The sequence below is a fragment of the Halictus rubicundus genome, unplaced genomic scaffold (assembly GCF_050948215.1).
Source record: "Halictus rubicundus isolate RS-2024b unplaced genomic scaffold, iyHalRubi1_principal scaffold1202, whole genome shotgun sequence".
Classification (NCBI taxonomy): domain Eukaryota; kingdom Metazoa; phylum Arthropoda; class Insecta; order Hymenoptera; family Halictidae; genus Halictus; species Halictus rubicundus.
Window position 1 is genome coordinate 1 of NW_027489743.1, and position 10,000 is coordinate 10,000.

A 10,000-nucleotide genomic window follows, 5' to 3' on the forward strand; every position below is an offset into this window, starting at 1 on the left:
CTACTCCGTCGACAAAACTCTGGAAATTTTTCTAAGTCCCACCGCAAGAGGAAACTTTTTCCGTATCGGTCCTAGACGATTTTCGACGTGATATCACTGTAATATAGACGGTTTCTAACATTATATATCATAACACCAAACTCGCTACAATTATTATTTATCGAGTTATTAGCAAATAATGGACGGATGTGCTACTCCGTCGGACGTTCGACGAAAATTTTTCTAAGTCCCACCGCCAAGAGGAAACTTTTTCCCTATCGGTCCTAGACGATTTCGACGTGATATCACTGTAATATAGACGGTTTTCTAACAATATATATCATAACACCAAACTCGCTACAATTATTATTTATCGAGTTATTAGCAAATAATGGACGGATGTGCTACTCCGTCGACAGACTCTGGAAATTTTTCTAAGTCCCACCGCCAAGAGGAAACTGTTTTTCCGTATCGGTCCTAGACGATTTTCGACGTGATATTCACTGTAATTAGACGGTTTCTAACAATATATATCATAACACCAAACTCGCTACAATTATTATTTATCGAGTTATTAGCAAATAATGGACGGATGTGCTACTCCGTCGGACAAAACTCTGGAAATTTTTCTAAGTCCCACCGCCTAAGAGGAAACTTTTTCCGTATCGGTCCTAGACGATTTTCGACGTGATATCACTGTAATATAGACGGTTTCTAACAATATATATCATAACACCAAACTCGCTACAATTATTATTTATCGAGTTATTAGCAAATAATGGACGGATGTGCTACTCCGTCGACAAAACTCTGGAAATTTTTCTAAGTCCCACCGCCTAAGAGGAAACTTTTTCCCGTATCGGTCCTAGACGATTTTCGACGGTGATATCACTGTAATATAGACGGTTTCTAACAATATATATCATAACACCAAACTCGCTACAATTATTATTTATCGAGTTATTAGCAAATAATGGACGGATGTGCTACTCCGTCGACAAAACTCTGGAAATTTTTCTAAGTCCCACCGCCAAGAGGAAACTTTTTCCCTATCGGTCCTAGACGATTTTCGACGTGATATCACTGTAATATAGACGGTTTCTAACAATATATATCATAACACCAAACTCGCTACAATTATTATTTATCGAGTTATTAGCAAATAATGGACGGATGTGCTACTCCGTCGACGTTCGACTTGAAATTTTTCTAAGTCCCACCGCCAAGAGGAAACTTTTTCCCTATCGGTCCTAGACGATTTTCGACGTGATATCACTGTAATATAGACGGTTTCTAACAATTATATCATAACACCAAACTCGCTACAATTATTATTTATCGAGTTATTAGCAAATAATGGACGGATGTGCTACTCCGTCGGACGTATCGACGAAAATTTTTCTAAGTCCCACCGCCAAGAGGAAACTTTTTCCGTATCGGTCCTAGACGATTTTCGACGTGATATCACTGTAATATAGACGGTTTCTAACAATATATATCATAACACCAAACTCGCTACAATTATTATTTATCGAGTTATTAGCAAATAATGGACGGATGTGCTACTCCGTCGGAACGTTCGACGAAAATTTTCTAAGTCCCACCGCCAAGAGGAAACTTTTTCCCTATCGGTCCTAGACGATTTTCGACGTGATATCACTGTAATATAGACGGTTTCTAACAATATATATCATAACACCAAACTCGCTACAATTATTATTTATCGAGTTATTAGCAAATAATGGACGGATGTGCTACTCCGTCGACAAACTCTGGAAATTTTTCTAAGTCCCGACCGCCAAGAGGAAACTTTTTCCCTATCGGTCCTAGACGATTTTCGACGTGATATCATGTAATATAGACGGTTTCTAACAATATATATCATAACACCAAACTCGCTACAATTATTATTTATCGAGTTATTAGCAAATAATGGACGGATGTGCTACTCCGTCGACAAAACTCTGGAAATTTTTCTAAGTCCCACCGCCAAGAGGAAACTTTTTCCGTATCGGTCCTAGACGATTTTCGACGTGATATCACTGTAATATAGACGGTTTCTAACAATATATATCATAACACCAAACTCGCTACAATTATTATTTATCGAGTTATTAGCAATAATGGACGGATGTGCTACTCCGTCGACAAAACTCTGGAAATTTTTCTAAGTCCCACCGCCAAGAGGAAACTTTTTCCCTATCGGTCCTAGACGATTTTCGACGTGATATCACTGTAATATAGACGGTTTCTAACAATATATATCATAACACCAAACTCGCTACAATTATTATTTATCGAGTTATTAGCAAATAATGGACGGATGTGCTACTCCGTCGACAAAACTCTGGAAATTTTTCTAAGTCCCACCGCTAAGAGGAAACTTTTTCCGTATCGGTCCTAGACGATTTTCGACGTGATATCACTGTAATATAGACGGTTTCTAACAATATATATCATAACACCAAACTCGCTACAATTATTATTTATCGAGTTATTAGCAAATAATGGACGGATGTGCTACTCCGTCGGACGTTCGACGAAATTTTTCTAAGTCCCACCGCCAAGAGGAAACTTTTTCCGTATCGGTCCTAGACGATTTTCGACGTGATATCACTGTAATATAGACGGTTTCTAACAATATATATCATAACACCAAACTCGCTACAATTATTATTTATCGAGTTATTAGCAAATAATGGACGGATGTGCTACTCCGTCGGACGTTCGACGAAAATTTTTCTAAGTCCCACCGCCAAGAGGAAACTTTTTCCCTATCGGTCCTAGACGATTTTCGACGTGATATCACTGTAATATAGACGGTTTCTAACAATATATATCATAACACCAAACTCGCTACAATTATTATTTATCGAGTTATTAGCAAATAATGGACGGATGTGCTACTCCGTCGACAAAACTCTGGAAATTTTTCTAAGTCCCACCGCCAAGAGGAAACTTTTTCCCTATCGGTCCTAGACGATTTTCGACGTGATATCACTGTAATATAGACGGTTTCTAACAATATATATCATAACACCAAACTCGCTACAATTATTATTTATCGAGTTATTAGCAAATAATGGACGGATGTGCTACTCCGTCGACAAAACTCTGGAAATTTTTCTAAGTCCCACCGCCAAGAGGAAACTTTTTCCCTATCGGTCCTAGACGATTTTCGACGTGATATCACTGTAATATAGACGGTTTCTAACAATATATATCATAACACCAAACTCGCTACAATTATTATTTATCGAGTTATTAGCAAATAATGGACGGATGTGCTACTCCGTCGACAAAACTCTGGAAATTTTTCTAAGTCCCACCGCCAAGAGGAAACTTTTTCCGTATCGGTCCTAGACGATTTTCGACGTGATATCACTGTAATATAGACGGTTTCTAACAATATATATCATAACACCAAACTCGCTACAATTATTATTTATCGAGTTATTAGCAAATAATGGACGGATGTGCTACTCCGTCGACAAAACTCTGGAAATTTTTCTAAGTCCCACCGCCAAGAGGAAACTTTTTCCCTATCGGTCCTAGACGATTTTCGACGTGATATCACTGTAATATAGACGGTTTCTAACAATATATATCATAACACCAAACTCGCTACAATTATTATTTATCGAGTTATTAGCAAATAATGGACGGATGTGCTACTCCGTCGACAAAACTCTGGAAATTTTTCTAAGTCCCACCGCTAAGAGGAAACTTTTTCCGTATCGGTCCTAGACGATTTTCGACGTGATATCACTGTAATATAGACGGTTTCTAACAATATATATCATAACACCAAACTCGCTACAATTATTATTTATCGAGTTATTAGCAAATAATGGACGGATGTGCTACTCCGTCGACAAAACTCTGGAAATTTTTCTAAGTCCCACCGCCAAGAGGAAACTTTTTCCCTATCGGTCCTAGACGATTTTCGACGTGATATCACTGTAATATAGACGGTTTCTAACAATATATATCATAACACCAAACTCGCTACAATTATTATTTATCGAGTTATTAGCAAATAATGGACGGATGTGCTACTCCGTCGGACGTTCGACGAAAATTTTTCTAAGTCCCACCGCCAAGAGGAAACTTTTTCCCTATCGGTCCTAGACGATTTTCGACGTGATATCACTGTAATATAGACGGTTTCTAACAATATATATCATAACACCAAACTCGCTACAATTATTATTTATCGAGTTATTAGCAAATAATGGACGGATGTGCTACTCCGTCGGACGTTCGACGAAAATTTTTCTAAGTCCCACCGCCAAGAGGAAACTTTTTCCGTATCGGTCCTAGACGATTTTCGACGTGATATCACTGTAATATAGACGGTTTCTAACAATATATATCATAACACCAAACTCGCTACAATTATTATTTATCGAGTTATTAGCAAATAATGGACGGATGTGCTACTCCGTCGGACGTTCGACGAAAATTTTTCTAAGTCCCACCGCTAAGAGGAAACTTTTTCCGTATCGGTCCTAGACGATTTTCGACGTGATATCACTGTAATATAGACGGTTTCTAACAATATGTATCATAACACCAAACTCGCTACAATTATTATTTATCGAGTTATTAGCAAATAATGGACGGATGTGCTACTCCGTCGACAAAACTCTGGAAATTTTTCTAAGTCCCACCGCTAAGAGGAAACTTTTTCCGTATCGGTCCTAGACGATTTTCGACGTGATATCACTGTAATATAGACGGTTTCTAACAATATATATCATAACACCAAACTCGCTACAATTATTATTTATCGAGTTATTAGCAAATAATGGACGGATGTGCTACTCCGTCGACAAAACTCTGGAAATTTTTCTAAGTCCCACCGCTAAGAGGAAACTTTTTCCGTATCGGTCCTAGACGATTTTCGACGTGATATCACTGTAATATAGACGGTTTCTAACAATATATATCATAACACCAAACTCGCTACAATTATTATTTATCGAGTTATTAGCAAATAATGGACGGATGTGCTACTCCGTCGACAAAACTCTGGAAATTTTTCTAAGTCCCACCGCCAAGAGGAAACTTTTTCCCTATCGGTCCTAGACGATTTTCGACGTGATATCACTGTAATATAGACGGTTTCTAACAATATATATCATAACACCAAACTCGCTACAATTATTATTTATCGAGTTATTAGCAAATAATGGACGGATGTGCTACTCCGTCGGACGTTCGACGAAAATTTTTCTAAGTCCCACCGCCAAGAGGAAACTTTTTCCCTATCGGTCCTAGACGATTTTCGACGTGATATCACTGTAATATAGACGGTTTCTAACAATATATATCATAACACCAAACTCGCTACAATTATTATTTATCGAGTTATTAGCAAATAATGGACGGATGTGCTACTCCGTCGGACGTTCGACGAAAATTTTTCTAAGTCCCACCGCCAAGAGGAAACTTTTTCCGTATCGGTCCTAGACGATTTTCGACGTGATATCACTGTAATATAGACGGTTTCTAACAATATATATCATAACACCAAACTCGCTACAATTATTATTTATCGAGTTATTAGCAAATAATGGACGGATGTGCTACTCCGTCGGACGTTCGACGAAAATTTTTCTAAGTCCCACCGCCAAGAGGAAACTTTTTCCCTATCGGTCCTAGACGATTTTCGACGTGATATCACTGTAATATAGACGGTTTCTAACAATATATATCATAACACCAAACTCGCTACAATTATTATTTATCGAGTTATTAGCAAATAATGGACGGATGTGCTACTCCGTCGACAAAACTCTGGAAATTTTTCTAAGTCCCACCGCCAAGAGGAAACTTTTTCCCTATCGGTCCTAGACGATTTTCGACGTGATATCACTGTAATATAGACGGTTTCTAACAATATATATCATAACACCAAACTCGCTACAATTATTATTTATCGAGTTATTAGCAAATAATGGACGGATGTGCTACTCCGTCGACAAAACTCTGGAAATTTTTCTAAGTCCCACCGCCAAGAGGAAACTTTTTCCGTATCGGTCCTAGACGATTTTCGACGTGATATCACTGTAATATAGACGGTTTCTAACAATATATATCATAACACCAAACTCGCTACAATTATTATTTATCGAGTTATTAGCAAATAATGGACGGATGTGCTACTCCGTCGACAAAACTCTGGAAATTTTTCTAAGTCCCACCGCCAAGAGGAAACTTTTTCCCTATCGGTCCTAGACGATTTTCGACGTGATATCACTGTAATATAGACGGTTTCTAACAATATATATCATAACACCAAACTCGCTACAATTATTATTTATCGAGTTATTAGCAAATAATGGACGGATGTGCTACTCCGTCGACAAAACTCTGGAAATTTTTCTAAGTCCCACCGCTAAGAGGAAACTTTTTCCGTATCGGTCCTAGACGATTTTCGACGTGATATCACTGTAATATAGACGGTTTCTAACAATATATATCATAACACCAAACTCGCTACAATTATTATTTATCGAGTTATTAGCAAATAATGGACGGATGTGCTACTCCGTCGGACGTTCGACGAAAATTTTTCTAAGTCCCACCGCCAAGAGGAAACTTTTTCCGTATCGGTCCTAGACGATTTTCGACGTGATATCACTGTAATATAGACGGTTTCTAACAATATATATCATAACACCAAACTCGCTACAATTATTATTTATCGAGTTATTAGCAAATAATGGACGGATGTGCTACTCCGTCGGACGTTCGACGAAAATTTTTCTAAGTCCCACCGCCAAGAGGAAACTTTTTCCCTATCGGTCCTAGACGATTTTCGACGTGATATCACTGTAATATAGACGGTTTCTAACAATATATATCATAACACCAAACTCGCTACAATTATTATTTATCGAGTTATTAGCAAATAATGGACGGATGTGCTACTCCGTCGACAAAACTCTGGAAATTTTTCTAAGTCCCACCGCCAAGAGGAAACTTTTTCCCTATCGGTCCTAGACGATTTTCGACGTGATATCACTGTAATATAGACGGTTTCTAACAATATATATCATAACACCAAACTCGCTACAATTATTATTTATCGAGTTATTAGCAAATAATGGACGGATGTGCTACTCCGTCGACAAAACTCTGGAAATTTTTCTAAGTCCCACCGCCAAGAGGAAACTTTTTCCGTATCGGTCCTAGACGATTTTCGACGTGATATCACTGTAATATAGACGGTTTCTAACAATATATATCATAACACCAAACTCGCTACAATTATTATTTATCGAGTTATTAGCAAATAATGGACGGATGTGCTACTCCGTCGACAAAACTCTGGAAATTTTTCTAAGTCCCACCGCCAAGAGGAAACTTTTTCCCTATCGGTCCTAGACGATTTTCGACGTGATATCACTGTAATATAGACGGTTTCTAACAATATATATCATAACACCAAACTCGCTACAATTATTATTTATCGAGTTATTAGCAAATAATGGACGGATGTGCTACTCCGTCGACAAAACTCTGGAAATTTTTCTAAGTCCCACCGCTAAGAGGAAACTTTTTCCGTATCGGTCCTAGACGATTTTCGACGTGATATCACTGTAATATAGACGGTTTCTAACAATATATATCATAACACCAAACTCGCTACAATTATTATTTATCGAGTTATTAGCAAATAATGGACGGATGTGCTACTCCGTCGACAAAACTCTGGAAATTTTTCTAAGTCCCACCGCCAAGAGGAAACTTTTTCCCTATCGGTCCTAGACGATTTTCGACGTGATATCACTGTAATATAGACGGTTTCTAACAATATATATCATAACACCAAACTCGCTACAATTATTATTTATCGAGTTATTAGCAAATAATGGACGGATGTGCTACTCCGTCGGACGTTCGACGAAAATTTTTCTAAGTCCCACCGCCAAGAGGAAACTTTTTCCCTATCGGTCCTAGACGATTTTCGACGTGATATCACTGTAATATAGACGGTTTCTAACAATATATATCATAACACCAAACTCGCTACAATTATTATTTATCGAGTTATTAGCAAATAATGGACGGATGTGCTACTCCGTCGGACGTTCGACGAAAATTTTTCTAAGTCCCACCGCCAAGAGGAAACTTTTTCCGTATCGGTCCTAGACGATTTTCGACGTGATATCACTGTAATATAGACGGTTTCTAACAATATATATCATAACACCAAACTCGCTACAATTATTATTTATCGAGTTATTAGCAAATAATGGACGGATGTGCTACTCCGTCGGACGTTCGACGAAAATTTTTCTAAGTCCCACCGCTAAGAGGAAACTTTTTCCGTATCGGTCCTAGACGATTTTCGACGTGATATCACTGTAATATAGACGGTTTCTAACAATATGTATCATAACACCAAACTCGCTACAATTATTATTTATCGAGTTATTAGCAAATAATGGACGGATGTGCTACTCCGTCGACAAAACTCTGGAAATTTTTCTAAGTCCCACCGCTAAGAGGAAACTTTTTCCGTATCGGTCCTAGACGATTTTCGACGTGATATCACTGTAATATAGACGGTTTCTAACAATATATATCATAACACCAAACTCGCTACAATTATTATTTATCGAGTTATTAGCAAATAATGGACGGATGTGCTACTCCGTCGACAAAACTCTGGAAATTTTTCTAAGTCCCACCGCTAAGAGGAAACTTTTTCCGTATCGGTCCTAGACGATTTTCGACGTGATATCACTGTAATATAGACGGTTTCTAACAATATATATCATAACACCAAACTCGCTACAATTATTATTTATCGAGTTATTAGCAAATAATGGACGGATGTGCTACTCCGTCGACAAAACTCTGGAAATTTTTCTAAGTCCCACCGCCAAGAGGAAACTTTTTCCCTATCGGTCCTAGACGATTTTCGACGTGATATCACTGTAATATAGACGGTTTCTAACAATATATATCATAACACCAAACTCGCTACAATTATTATTTATCGAGTTATTAGCAAATAATGGACGGATGTGCTACTCCGTCGGACGTTCGACGAAAATTTTTCTAAGTCCCACCGCCAAGAGGAAACTTTTTCCCTATCGGTCCTAGACGATTTTCGACGTGATATCACTGTAATATAGACGGTTTCTAACAATATATATCATAACACCAAACTCGCTACAATTATTATTTATCGAGTTATTAGCAAATAATGGACGGATGTGCTACTCCGTCGGACGTTCGACGAAAATTTTTCTAAGTCCCACCGCCAAGAGGAAACTTTTTCCGTATCGGTCCTAGACGATTTTCGACGTGATATCACTGTAATATAGACGGTTTCTAACAATATATATCATAACACCAAACTCGCTACAATTATTATTTATCGAGTTATTAGCAAATAATGGACGGATGTGCTACTCCGTCGGACGTTCGACGAAAATTTTTCTAAGTCCCACCGCCAAGAGGAAACTTTTTCCCTATCGGTCCTAGACGATTTTCGACGTGATATCACTGTAATATAGACGGTTTCTAACAATATATATCATAACACCAAACTCGCTACAATTATTATTTATCGAGTTATTAGCAAATAATGGACGGATGTGCTACTCCGTCGACAAAACTCTGGAAATTTTTCTAAGTCCCACCGCCAAGAGGAAACTTTTTCCCTATCGGTCCTAGACGATTTTCGACGTGATATCACTGTAATATAGACGGTTTCTAACAATATATATCATAACACCAAACTCGCTACAATTATTATTTATCGAGTTATTAGCAAATAATGGACGGATGTGCTACTCCGTCGACAAAACTCTGGAAATTTTTCTAAGTCCCACCGCCAAGAGGAAACTTTTTCCGTATCGGTCCTAGACGATTTTCGACGTGATATCACTGTAATATAGACGGTTTCTAACAATATATATCATAACACCAAACTCGCTACAATTATTATTTATCGAGTTATTAGCAAATAATGGACGGATGTGCTACTCCGTCGGAC